The sequence below is a fragment of the Myxocyprinus asiaticus genome, chromosome 3 (genome assembly GCF_019703515.2).
Source record: "Myxocyprinus asiaticus isolate MX2 ecotype Aquarium Trade chromosome 3, UBuf_Myxa_2, whole genome shotgun sequence".
NCBI lineage: Eukaryota > Metazoa > Chordata > Actinopteri > Cypriniformes > Catostomidae > Myxocyprinus > Myxocyprinus asiaticus.
Window position 1 is genome coordinate 11,214,834 of NC_059346.1, and position 14,257 is coordinate 11,229,090.

The 14,257-nt window shown below is 37.7% G+C and overlaps 1 protein-coding gene across 2 annotated transcripts in view; it reads left to right on the plus strand.

Annotated features, from left to right (window-relative positions):
* Nucleotides 1-14,257, plus strand: part of LOC127425323 (E3 ubiquitin-protein ligase znrf3-like) — a 108,844-nt gene that overhangs the window by 21,614 nt on the left and 72,973 nt on the right. Inside the window, exon 1 of one of the 2 annotated variants that reach the window (XM_051671193.1) lies at nucleotides 13,923-13,984. The exons of the other annotated variant lie outside the window; for it this stretch is intronic. The gene's annotated coding sequence lies outside the window, so the exon portion shown is untranslated. Of the gene's footprint in view, nucleotides 1-13,922; nucleotides 13,985-14,257 lie in introns of those variants that run through there. 2 annotated transcript variants of the gene reach the window in all.

Genomic DNA, 14,257 nt, shown 5'->3' on the forward strand with positions numbered 1-14,257 from the left:
AGCTATAGTCACATTTTCTGAAGCTAATTTGCCCAAATTGTTTGGTAAATTCTGCATTTTTCCTTATTAAAATCACTTGAAAGGGTTGCTTTAAGCTTAGACATAAAAAAAAAAAACTTTAAATACAACAAAAACACTTAAATACAACAAACAAGTCAACTGAAATAATATATATGAGATACCTGCTTCGACTTTTTTCACCCCTCATGAGTTTGCATCCCTGTAAAATATAACATGGTTTTGGATTTTTTTTTAGTCACAACATTACTCCCATAGTTCCATTTCTGATCTTCCATAGTTTTGATGACTTTACTATTGTTCTAAAATGTGAAATAAATAATAATAAAGAATGAGCAAGTGACCCCAAACTTTTGAACAGCAGTGTACTTATAAATGACAAAAGTTCTGAGTTTTAAATCTTATTCTCAGTTTTAAACGTTTTAGTTGTACTACCACCCAGGCAGTCCCATGTTGAATTGAGATGACTTTCAACACCTTGTCTATTTATGTGGTATTTTTCACATGCTTACAGTGGGTGATTTACTGCCTCCACTGAGGCCCCCCTCTCCTTTTACCAAAATACCCATAACCAGTCAGACCTGAGAGAGAGGTGGCTGTGGAATCTGGTTCTTGGTTGAGCACAAATGTGCCGCCTGAGCTGATAGGATCGGCCAGGCTGGGAGGCCACAGAGCGCTCTCAGATCAAAGGCCCACAGCGGGCTTTTCAAAGAGCTGGCTGAGCAATACCTGACTGATAAAACTGCACCACAAATGGCTGGTGATGTAATTGCTGGCCTACGGCGAAATCTACTCCTGCACAAATAAAAGTAGAGGTGTTCGTTGGACAAGTAAAGAAAAAAACGTTTTACATCTAATTTTGGAGCCCAGGGCATTTGGGGTTCTCGTTTTATGAGATAATCCCAATTTTTGGTTGTACTTTTTCTCTCTCTCTCACTCCCTCTCTCTCTCTCTCTCATTCATTTTGTTATCACATTGTCTTATTTTATCCGCGCACACATCGAATACTGGCATTTGATTAAAGTTTCTAATAGACTGAAGAAACTTGAGCGTAAGATTTTTATCAGATTCGGTTAATCCATTGGACTTTCCTAAAGTACACAACAGGTGGAACAGAGTTGACTCTGTGCTTTGTAAAGTTTATACAGGAACAGCATTGTGTGTGTGTGTGTGTGCGCGTGTGTGCGCGTTCATCTACGTACCATGCATGCTCTTTGAAGTATGCGCAAGGAAAACAGTGGCACTCAGTCACAGACCAGATCGTTTTGCTGATAATTTATTGACAGCTCCCGTGATTACTAGCACAGGAATGGCTTTTCTGTGTTGTAGTTGTACTAGTTGTAGAAATGTTTTTTTGGCATTGGCAGAGAGAACATGTAATATTGCTGTAGTGTTTAAAGTGCTTATTATTTAACCAGTAACTCTTCTAAACTCCTTATCTCTAATTGGCACTGAGCATAACCACTAGAGTAAGTGGCTTTCAAAGATAAACAAACTAAGGAATATGTTACTTCATTTTCTATAATACTGTACCCAGAACTGTCAGTATGCATGTTGCCTCTGTTTAGAGTGTTTAGAATCAGAACAGATTCTATGTAAAAGTGTTATTAAAAAAAATTATGAAAGTGTTATTAAAATTTTTCTTAAGCGTCAAAATTTAAATTCTTAGCTGTGAATGACTCATTCCTTCATCTCTCTCTAGCCACAGAATTGTTAATGAAGAAAATTGAGATTCAGAGGCAATACACAATTCCACAAGGATTCCACTAAGTTTTTCCAAAGTTTCAGACATTTGATATTTAAACTCTTATGGCTTCAGCATGTTAAGTCTATTGGAAACCAGATGGGATTTGACTTTGAGTTGGAATTTGTAAGAAGTAACTTATGAATATGCGTCACTTATTTTCGGTGTGTCATAGTCTTCTAAGTCACACACATGTGGGCTTAAGACATCTACAGTGGCATGCAAAAGTTTGGGCACCCCTGATCAAAATTTCTGTTGCTGTGAATAGCTAAGTGAGCAAAAGATGGCCTGATTTCCAAAAGGCATAAAGTTAAAGATGATACATTTCTTTAATATTTTAAGCAATTTTACATTATTATTTCCATCTTTTACAGTTTCAAAAAAACAAAAAAGGTAAAGGGCCCGAAGCAAAATTTGGGCACCCTGCATGGTCAGTGTTAACTGACCATGCACCCCCTTTGGCAAGTATCACAGCTTGTAAACACTTTTCGTGGCTAAATAAGAGTCTTTCAATTTTTGTTTGTGGGATTTTCACCCATTCTTTCTTGCAAAAGGCTTCTATTTCTGTGATTCTTGGGCCGTCTTGCATGCCCTGCTCTTTTGAGGTCTATCCACAGATTTTTGATGTTTAGGTCGGGGGACTGTGAGGGCCATGGCAAAACCTTCAGCTTCAGGTCGTCCATTGTGGATTTTGAGGTGTGTTTAAGATCGTAATACTGTAGTAGAAGCCATCCTCTTTTCATCTTCAGATTTTTTACAGATGGTGTGATGTTTGCTTCCAGAATTTGCTGGTATTTAATTAAATACGTTCTTCCTTCTGCCAGTGAAATGTTCCCCATGCCTCTAGCTGCAACACAAGCCTAAAGCATGATCGATCCACCCCTGTGCTTAACAGTTGGTGAGGTGTTCTTTTCATGAAATTCTGCACCCTTTTTTCTCCAAGCATACCTTTGCTCATTGTGGCCAAAAAGTTATATTTTAGCTTCATCACTCCGCAGGACTTGTTTCCAAAATGCATCAGGCTTGTTTAGATGTTCATTTGCTAACATCTGACACTGCATTTTGTGGCGAGGATGCAGGAAAGGTTTTCTTCTCATGACTCTTACATGAAGGTCATATTTGTGCAGGTGTCGCTGCACAGTAGAACAGTGCACCACTACTTCAGAGTCTGCTAAATCTTCCTTGAGGTCTATTTCAGTCAAACAGGGGTTTTGATTTGCCTTTCTAGCAATCCTACGAGCAGTTTTCTCTGAAAGTTTTCTTGGTCTTCCAGACCTCAACTTGACCTCCACCATTCCTGTTAACTACCATTTCTTAATTACATTACGAACTGAGATAACGGCTACCTGAAAACGCTTTGCTATCTTCTTATAGCCTTCTCCTGCTTTGTGGGCATCAATTATTTTAATTTTCAGAGTGCTAGGCAGCTGCTTAGAGGAGCCCATGGCTGCTGATTATTGGGACAAGGTTTGAGGAGTCAGAGTATTTGTAAAGCTTTGAAATTTGCAACACCTGGCCTTTCCAAATGATGATTGTGATCAAGCCATAGCCCTAACAAGCTAATTAAGGTCTGAGACCTTGGTAAAAGTTATCTGAGAGCTAAAATCTCTTGGGGTGCCTAAACTTTTGCATGGTGCTCCTTTCCTTTTTTCACTCTAAAATTGTGCAAAACAAAAATAATACACTAATCTTGCTTAAAATGTTGAAAAGAATATTTCATCTTTAATTTTATGCCTTTTGGAGATCAATTCATCTTCTACTCACTTAACTATTCACAGCAACAGGAATTTTGGCCAGGGGTGCCCAAACTTTTGCATGCCACTGTATGTTCTGATACTTTGAATGTAATTGTACTCTATCTTCATTCACACTTTAGAAACAAATAGGTGCTATGTGAAAGTAACTTTCTGGGGGCTCTTACGTGCAGTTTTGAAAGTAAAATTGGAATAATTAGGTACAATGCTGCACTATAGCAACCAATAAGGTTTAAAAGGAATGCTTATGTACTCCCAGATCTCCCAGAAGCCATTTTTACAAGATCATGTCACCTTGTATGAAGATTGTGCCCTGTCAGCTACAATGTTCCATCTGCTTTTGTGACCAATTATTGTTCATTGCCTTGATTGGGCCTTGTCTAGATGGGTAAGCCTTGTTATGCAAAACTCTTGTGAGATTTGAATTTGGCCCTGTCAATGTTGCAAGACTTTTTAAAAGAATGAGAGTTACTATCTAGATTAGATCTTGAAACTGATAGTAATAGTTAACAGTGGGCCAAAACGTACTGTATGGAAGTACGTGAACGCAGATGGTTCTAGCTAGTATGCCCGTTCGATTTCATACCTTGCTGTATTTCAAAATATGTTGGACAACAATTTGTAACAACACAAGTACGTTGCGTTCTCATTGTTGCCGCAAGGAGCATTATAGCGAACATTTGTGTGAACTGTTGGCTTCTACGGTGAGTCTTCTCTTTCAAGCCATCTAGTGTCATGGTGCAGAGTATATTGCTGAACAAGTAAGGTAAAGTTAAAATATTTATAGCAACTGCATAACAACATATATCCAATGTAATGGCACAGACTTTGAAGGTAACTCTTATCGTCCATTGAATACAGAGGTTTGTTACCATCACAGAAAGCAAGAACGCACGTTAAGCATTCAACCGGACCATGCGTTGGCCATGCGCTCGTAACTGTGTTAAAATAAGAGTTAAAATGACTTAGTCACTGCAAAGCTTATATCCCTGTATAACAAATACCACTCTGTGTGCTGTTGATTTCATGGTCATTGATTATGGATGAATGGTTGCATGTGCGTGGGTCAAACCTTGAACACGTTTATTCAAAAACAATCAATTACTCTGTGTAGCTGGTATGGAGCTAGCATTTCAACCCAAAGGGGCTTACAGGTCTCAGAATGCTTCAGAAATCTGCTGTTTGTTGATAGAATAGTTTCTAAAGGTTAGAAAAATCCCTCTCTCTCTCTCTATTTCCTTATGGTGTCTGTGACTGAGTGTATGTATTTAATCTCCTTACAGCTTATATTGGCTGGACTTTTCCACCCTATATTTTATTTAGTCATTGTTCTGTTTTCCGTACGGGGAGCGGGATTTCAGGAGGATATGAGGCACACATTTACTCTTGCTAGGCCACAAGGATCCTGGCGCAGACCACACATATGGTGTCAATATTCACTGAAATAATTTGAGATGGTGAGTACAGTCAGGATAGGAGCACAGCATTGAGGGGAGTCATTCATGAGGTTCTAGTATCTGGAATTTGATTTTGTGAAAAGGCTTAATTTGGCCTGTTTCATGTGCATTTTCTTTTCCACATCATTGTAGAATATGATTGTCTGTCTTTGGCTTTGCAATTTGCTGATCTGCCTGAAAAAATCAAAGAACTGCTTTGCAGTTTCTGGCAAAGCTGTCAGGCAGCATTGATGTGTTTGAAATAGATTTAAAATGTATTTACAGGAATTCCTGTTATTCTCGTATATTATTATTCATGTATTTGCTTACTTGTGCAGTTGCTAGATTGTAGACTTTTAAAAACAATTATCAGCACTTTTAGCATCAAACATTTGCACACTTTGCATTGTGTATTGCTAATGTGCCACTTGTGTGTTTCGCTTACCAGCTTTTGTCACTTAATATTCTTGGTTTGAAACATATTTGTTATTGGTGGTAGTTTGATGACATTGAATATGAGGGTGCAAACTCTAAATGTTTCAGAAATGGACATGGACACACTAGCATGTTTGTATTTGCACACCAAATCCACTTTTTAGTATGTATTTGTATATTTTGGCTTATTGGAGGTTTATCATGCACTCAATTTATTTGCAGGTTGTTCAGTTTACTTAATTAAAATGAACTAAAGCAACACAATTCTAGAACATTTTGTCTTGATTTCATTACATTCTATCCAATTCAGTTTGTAAAAACGAAGTTTACTTAATACTTTTAGTAGCATAAATGAAACTGGGCAGGGGATTTCCATTTCCCAGCATGCTTTACAGGCGATTGGATGGGGTGAACAGATGTTGAAACTTAAGTGTTATTTTATGCATTTTTGAGTAAGATAAGAATGGGAGATTTGTTCATGTCTAATGTTGTGTTATATTGGCATTTGAAAATATTTTTTGTTTAGCTGGAGTTTTTGGAGTTACCATTGTGGTGAAGATTGGCGCTTGTTCTTAGGTTGAGGATGGACTCACTCTTTTGAGTGCTGCTTAGCTCCATAAGCAGGTGCTATCAAACTGAAAGTGCAACAGTTTCACTGTCATTACACTTGCTCACCTGGCATATACTAAGGGTTAAAGTTGGCATGAAATTAAAATTCATCCTGTCTATTTTCTAAATGAATGTTATTGATCTTATTGTGAACGATTCATCCATGCATACGTTTTATTTAAAAAACAAAACAAAAAAAAACGTATTTTTTACCTCAATCTTTTGTTGTTGGAATGCCATATTCCCAATGCGCTTTAAGTCCACGTGGTGGTGTAGTGACTTGCCTCAATCCGGGTGGCAGAGGACAAATCTCAACTGCATCTGAGACGTCAATCCACGCATCTTATCACGTGGCTTGTTGAACGCTTTACCGCGGAGAATAGCGTGAAGCCTCCACACGTGCTATGTCTCCGCAGTAACGCGCTCAACAAGCCACGTAATAAGATGTGCGACACCCACGCACAACTCGCCACGCGCCCCACCAAGAGCGAGCCACATTATAGTGACCACGAGGAGGTTACCCCATGTGACTCTACCCTCCCTAGCAACTGGGCCAATTTGGTTGCTTAGGAGACCTGGCTGGAGTCACTCAGCACACCCTGGATTCGAACTCGCGACACCAGGGGTGGTAGTCAGCGTCTTTACTCGCTGAGCCACCCAGGCCCCCACCTTGTAATCTTTAATCAAAATGTAATATGTAATAGCTCGATCTTTTGGTGAAACAACAGACTTCTCTCTGGTGACGTATGCAGGGTCTCCAGTCATTTAGTCTGCTTAAACCCTGCCCCTTTCTTATAAATACCACAACCTTGCATAGAGTTGAACGAAGCGTCAGTCGCATGTTGGTGAAGATGGAAAGGTGTATTTTCGTCTGTTTTCCTTAAACTATCATTCCTTAACCCAAATTTCCTTGCTTACGTGTCAGCTGGTTTGAATTTACATTTCGAATGAGGAGGAATAACAGCGAATTTGCGGTTATGTTCAAGACATTTCACGCCTGAAAGCAAAGACTGCGATGTGCTCGTGCATTTATGTTGCCAGTTTGATCATAAATGTGTTGAGATCACTGCTCAATTTCACCGATAACTAGCTCTGACTCGAGCAGCACGGTGGTAGGGGTGTGTGTGTGCACTGCAAACTCGCATTCAGATCTGCCTCCGTTCCACTATGCAACGCCCATATTTTCACAATCCAATCAACAACCAATGGATAAACTTACTTAAATCCCCGCCCTACATTTGTTTTCTTGTTCAAGAAGCTGTTTCACTCGGAAATACGTCACAATATGGAAGTCGGTCGCAACTTCCGTTTCATGTCGACTTTAATAAAATTAATCCAACTTTTAATTAGACAATTATTTAGATCTTATCTAGTTGGTCTGACAAAATTAAAGTTTGTACAACTAGAACCAGAACAAGTCAGTTCAAACCAGTTATTTTTTTGTTGGAAAAATTTTATTTAATTGTGTGGGGAAAAAGTGTTCCTCAATTTAATCAAGTTCGGTGAATTGTTTTTTTTTTTTTTTGGGGAGTGTGGGCCATTTAACATTAGTATCACTTAGGAGGTAAAGCTTGGTAATTTCACAAAGTTTACTTATGGCATGGTAGACTGAAATTGGGACCTCCAGATCAGGGTTATTATAGTTTTGAATTTCAATGTAATATTTATTTTATTATTGTTATTCCAATTGTTTTGTTTTCGTTAGTTTTTGCTCTATTGCTGTTTTGAGTTTAGTTTTTTCCTTGTTCTAGTTTTTAAGTAAAAATCTCTCAGCACAGTATTGTTTTACTGCTATCTATTGGCATTTTCATGCTTAAAGATGGTGGGTTTTTAAGGTTTCAAATTTTGTAATATACTGTGTATCAAAACTAAAATTAATTATTTTTTTATTTTGGTTTGTTTTGTAATTATGAAAGTATTTTTTGTTTAGTTTAAATTTTTCCCCAGCAATGCTAGTATTTATTTTTATTTAATTTAGCTAAAGTGTTTTCAATTTTTTTGTTTTTGTTAACAATAATAAATACTGCTCCAGACTGCCGCACACATGAGTATGCAAGAGCATGTTGTCTTGGTCGTGCTTGAATCCGTATCGGGCCTAAACTTCTGAAAAACTGAACTGACCCAGTTACTACATCAAAGAGACTTTTCTCACTTGACTGTGACTTCATTACAGAATCAGATTATGTCTGCGTCCCTTTTGATTTGGATCAAAAAGGTGGACCGCTGTGGATCTAATTTATAGGCTAACATGTGATTTTTGTTTGTCGCTGACATTTCTCTTCCCTTTTTGGCATGGCAGACCTCTCCTCACTTAAAATTTGGGTCTTTTTAGATGCTCTGGTGTAGTGGCTATAATTCAAAGTTGGTAACCAGAAGGTTACTGGTCAAACCCCACAAAGAGTGAGCCATGAGATATCACCATTGTAAAAGGCAAACCGGGTTGCACCACGGAGATGTTCACTGACTGAAATATGTGTACTTTAAGTCATTTTGGATAAAACTGTCATCTAAATTCATACTTATCTTTTATACCATCCTCCATACCCACACAGCCAGGTTGCACTGAGGTCCTACACAATACCCATCTCCTGGATCTTTTTCCTATGACAACACCATATGGGCTGAATTAAATGATGGATGAACTGAATACAAAATTGCTTACTGCAAATGTCCTGGGACCCAATACAAAAGTAACACACAGGTTGACCAGTCAGGAATTGTTTTTTTTTTATGGTTCTTTGTTCCTCTTTGTCACCTTTCCATTGTTTTTCTATCGCCTTGCTCTTCTTGGCTTCTTTTGCTCTCTGTCTGTCTCTATAATTTGTCCGCTTGGCATCCAACTCCGTGTGTTCCTCATCACAGCTTGTATTTCCTCTTATCAACCCTCCTGTTATCATAACATGGCACACAGGCCCAAGAGAGGTTTGCTCTGATGCTATCATCAGCTGCAGAGTGAGCCACCAAACCATCAGCACATCAAAGCAGCTGAGCGGGGCTGCGCTTGCCAGCGAGAGAGCTCACAGGATGGGCCAGAGTGAATGGGATGTGCCTCTCTTGGCATGCTGAAGATGAGGCTCTGATATGATGATAGCCGAATGGAGAGAGAAAAAGTTGGAATTGGCTGTCATTAGATTGACCATAGATGTGGCAGGTTTTTGTTTTTGGAATTTCAGTGTTTTAAGGGATAGTTCACTCAAATTAAAATTCTGTTATCATTTACTCACTCATGTTTTTCCAATCCCATATGGCTATTATTTATTAAATTCTTTTTTTTTTTCCTTTCTTTGTCATCTATCCTTTTAAACACAAAATACCTCTTTGAAATGAAAAAAAAAAAAAAAGAAGACAAATACCATGAAGGGCACACAAATGACTAAGCTGATATCGGTAGTGGATATCAGAATGCCTGAGATGCCAAAGATGGCTGCCTCTCACTTCTTTCTTTGTGCGATTATGAACAGACTCCTCTGTAAAGACTGCGATAGAGCTTTGAGGCCGAGCAGGAAAATTTACTCATGGGTGTATGAAAGGGATCCACTATTTGATGATCGTGACTACAGTTGGTCGTCTATTCTGCATGTAGCTGTCTGTTTTTTATTTTCACACTTAGAGTATGGATGTGGAGCATCAGGTAAACTGCATTATATAACTGGCTTCAAAAGGTTGAAGGTTTTATAATACTTGAAAGGTACAGTTGTAGAGGTAGATACCCAGAAATTGTCCCAATATATTATTTCAGATTCTGTTGATACTCATTTAACCTGTTTGGACACAATTCCTTGAACTACCATTAAAACTTAACACAGAAAGGAATATGATGAATTTGTTGAAGCTGAAGTGGAGGCTGCTTCAAGTATTAGAATTACATTCAGATTTCAGTTAATGTAAGTTAAAATGTTAAATATTTCGGGTTCAATAAAAGTTAAGCTCAATGGACCGCATTTGTGGCATAATGTTGATTACCACAAAAATAATTTTGACTTGTCCCTCCTTTAAAAAAAAGAAGCAAAAAATCAATGTTATCTGCATTGAAATGCACATTTGACAGTTTTAAGGTTGGGATGCAGATGCAAATTATGATATTAACAACAGTAACATCAGTGGAAATAATTAACACCTAATTTTTAAAATGTTTATACAGGTGCATCTCAATAAATTAGAATGTCGTGGAAAAGTTCATTTATTTCAGTAATTCAACACAAATTGTGAAACTCGTGTATTAAATAAATTCAGTGCACACAGACTGAAGTAGTTTAAGTCTTTGGTTCTTTTAATTGTGATGATTTTGGCTCACATTTAACAAAAACCCACCAATTCACTATCTCAAAAAATTAGAATATGGTGACATGCCAATCAGCTAATCAACTCAAAACACCTGCAAAGGTTTCCTGAGCCTTCAAAATGGTCTCTCAGTTTGGTTCACTAGGCTACACAATCATGAGGAAGACTGCTGATCTGACAGTTGTCCAGAAGACAATCATTGACACCCTTCACAAGGAGGGTAAGCCACAAACATTCATTGCCAAAGAAGCTGGCTGTTCACAGAGTGCTGTATCCAAGCATGTTAACAGAAAGTTGAGTGGAAGGAAAATAGTGTGGAAGAAAAAGATGCACAACCAACCGAGAGAACCGCAACCTTATGATTGTCAAGCAAAATCGATTCAAGAATTTGGGTGAACTTCACAAGGAATGGACTGAGGCTGGGGTCAAGGCATCAAGAGCCACCACACACAGACGTGTCAAGGAATTTGGCTACAGTTGTCGTATTCCTCTTGTTATGCCACTCCTGGCGTCTTACCTGGGCTAAGGAGAAGAAGAACTGGACTGTTGCCCAGTGGTCCAAAGTCCTCTTTTCAGATGAGAGCAAGTTTTGTATTTCTTTTGGAAACCAAGGTCCGAGAGTCTGGAGGAAGGGTGGAGAAGCTCATAGCCCAAGTTGCTTGAAGTCCAGTGTTAAGTTTCCACAGTCTGTGATGATTTGGGATGCAATGTCATCTGCTGGTGTTGGTCCATTGTGTTTTTTGAAAACCAAAGTCACTGCACCCGTTTACCAAGAAATTTTGGAGCACTTCATGCTTCCTTCTGCTGACCAGCTTTTTAAAGATGCTGATTTCATTTTCCAGCAGGATTTGACACCTGCCCACACTGCCAAAAGCACCAAAAGTTGGTTAAATGACCATGGTGTTGGTGTGCTTGACTGGCCAGCAAACTCACCAAACCTGAACCCCATAGAGAATCTATGGGGTATTGTCAAGAGGAAAATGAGAAACAAGAAACCAAAAAATGCAGATGAGCTGAAGGCCACTGTCAAAGAAACCTGGGCTTCCATACCACCTCAGCAGTGCCACAAACTGATCACCTCCATGCCACGCCGAATTGAGGCAGTAATTAAAGCAAAAGGAGCCCCTACCAAGTATTGAGTACATATACAGTAAATGAACATAATTTCCAGAAGGCCAACAATTCACTAAAAATGTTTTTTTTTATTGGTCTTATGATGTATTCTAATTTTTTGAGATATTGAATTGGTGGGTTTTTGTTAAATGTGAGCCAAAATCATCACAATTAAAAGAACCAAAGACTTAAACTACTTCAGTCTGTGTGCATTGAATTTATTTAATACACGAGTTTCACAATTTGAGTTGAATTACTGAAATAAATGAACTTTTCCACGACATTCTAATTTATTGAGATGCACCTGTATATTCTGACAGTGTGACTAAATTGGGTCGTCTTTACAAATTCCTTTCATCAGGCTCCTAATGATTAAAGTACAGACAAATCTTGGAATTTCTGAAGGCAAACAAAACAACTTACATTTTCCTACAATCAGAGAGCATTACAAGGGAACAGATTTTACACTGATGGAAAACTGAAGGCTTGGTCCATAATAATTATGGAAATGTACCATAGTCCTTCCATAATATCCATAGTTTTAACAATGATATTTGTAATGAGACCATGGTAACCATAGGTAAAACCACGCATGGCTCCTCACTTCCATGATTAGTAACTATGGTTTCTATATAAAGAACTATGGCATTTTTGAATGACAGACAGCAGTCTAAATACATTAGGAATGTTTTCTGCAACAAATACCATAGATAAAACAGTTAGTATTACTACAGTAAATCCATGGTACAATTTGTAAGTATTGTGATCTGAGAATTGAAAAGCCTTCTAATTTATGATTTCTCCTGTTTTCTTTGTCAGTGCCATTTAGAATGTTGGGGCTGTTTGTTTTAAACTAGTTTCATCACTGAGACAATTGGAGTTTTGCAACTGACAATTCTGTACCGCATTTAATAGGGTTTTGCAATTTCTGCCGCGCATCTCACTGGTTCAAAAATAACTGGATAACTGTGTGTTCAATAGTTTTCTAAAAAAACTGGATGTAAGTATCAGCACACATATTTTTTACTGATGCATCCCTAGCCTAGACGATTATGAAAATTCATGCAGGTCTTTCAGCAGTATTTACATACTCTTATACAATTGTAGAGATATGTATTGAACTTATGCAATGTTTACTTTAGTCAGCTGGGCATAAGAGAAGATGTGTGATCTTCTACATTGATTATTCTACAGTCTTGCAGTCTCTCTCATCCTCTAAATATTTGTGAAAGGTGGTTCAACAGAATACAGCTTGAATATAGCTACTCCATCTTTATCTAGCCTATCCAGTTTGTCAAAAGATCACCACCAAGAAGAAAGTGGTTTTGCGTCCTTGTTTTCCCTTGCCGAGCTCTCATCTTACCTTGATAAGTGCACCAAACCGGGGGCTAAATACAAACATCTGTCTGATTTGATCATCATCAAAGCTGGGGTGAAGTTAATGCTGATGTTAAGGCTGGGTACTTATACAGATTTCCTGATTAGATTACGATTAACAACCTTTTCGAATTCGATTCGATATCGGTTCATATGGGAATATTTCAGTAATAATGTCTCTCCCAGCTAATGCTGTTAATTATACAGGGGACCTTCTAACATTACAAAAATTTAAATGGTATTTTATTTGTTTTTCATCATTTTGGAAAATTTTTAGCATTTAAAAAATGTACAAATCCATGTATTGCATCAATAAATATTGTTTTATGCATATATTTATTTTACTATACTGATTTATAGAACAGGTGCTAAAAATCGGTACTGTCTCTAAGAAAACCTGTAATTCTGTAAATAGCATCTGTAAATGAGCGCATATTAACTAAAGAACTAGAATGGCTCCTATCTTCATCCATGCTATTTGTGACTAGAATTAAATGTTTATTTTGTTGTTTTTGATTAACAATTAACTGTAAAGAACAGAAAAGGTATTAAAATAGACATTATTCAGTAACAAATGGATTGCATGGATCTGAAACCTCTCAAAACCTTTTTTTTTTTTTTTGCCATTTTCGTTCTTCCGGTTTAAAAAACTAAACTTGAAGCAACTTCATAAAATATGAGGTAAATGTATAAAGTCTAAGTTGTGATTGGTAGTAAAGTACACTAATACGTCACACTATTCCGAGAGTTTCTCCACATTATTCATGAGAAGGAACGCTTCCATCCAATCATTGTGGTGCCTCATGCATGAGCTCGCAAGCCTCGCATTACATCAGAGAATACAAAATCACATACGGACATGACCACAATTCCTGGCCCAGATATGAGAGCAGACTTTCACAAAGAATGCCATTGTGAGATCGGAATCGCTCGTCAGAATGGACCGCAGTCGATAACCGGACTTCTCGCGCTCCAAACATGAAGCATCTTAGAGACGCACAAGGATAAAACAGAGGCTTGTTCAAAAACAGAAGACAGTGATTAAAAAAAAAAAAAAAACGAAAACTCAAAGCCATGTCATCTTTTTGGTTTCCTTTTTGATTTCCTCATCATGCTAAAGTTATTTAGGCCTACAGGGTTTACCGGCACACCATTGTCAAGACAGCGAAGTTGAAATACTGGATAACTTTACACAGACAAGCTTTACACTTTACAAGGTTTGTAAGCAATTTTATCACACTAAAGTCATGTTAAAGCGTGTCATGTTTAAGTATTGAGGCTGTACTGTTGAAACAGTGTGTAGTTAATGTTTTGTGTAGTGGACCTATTTACTCCAATTATGTGCTTTACTGAACTTGATTTTTTTCTTTAGAAAAAAGAGATGTTGAAATTATTTTCTGTGGTAATCAACATTATGCCACTAACACTGTCAATAGAGTTTAACTTGTATTAAACAGAAACATTCCTTTTAAGAATAAATATCTATGAAT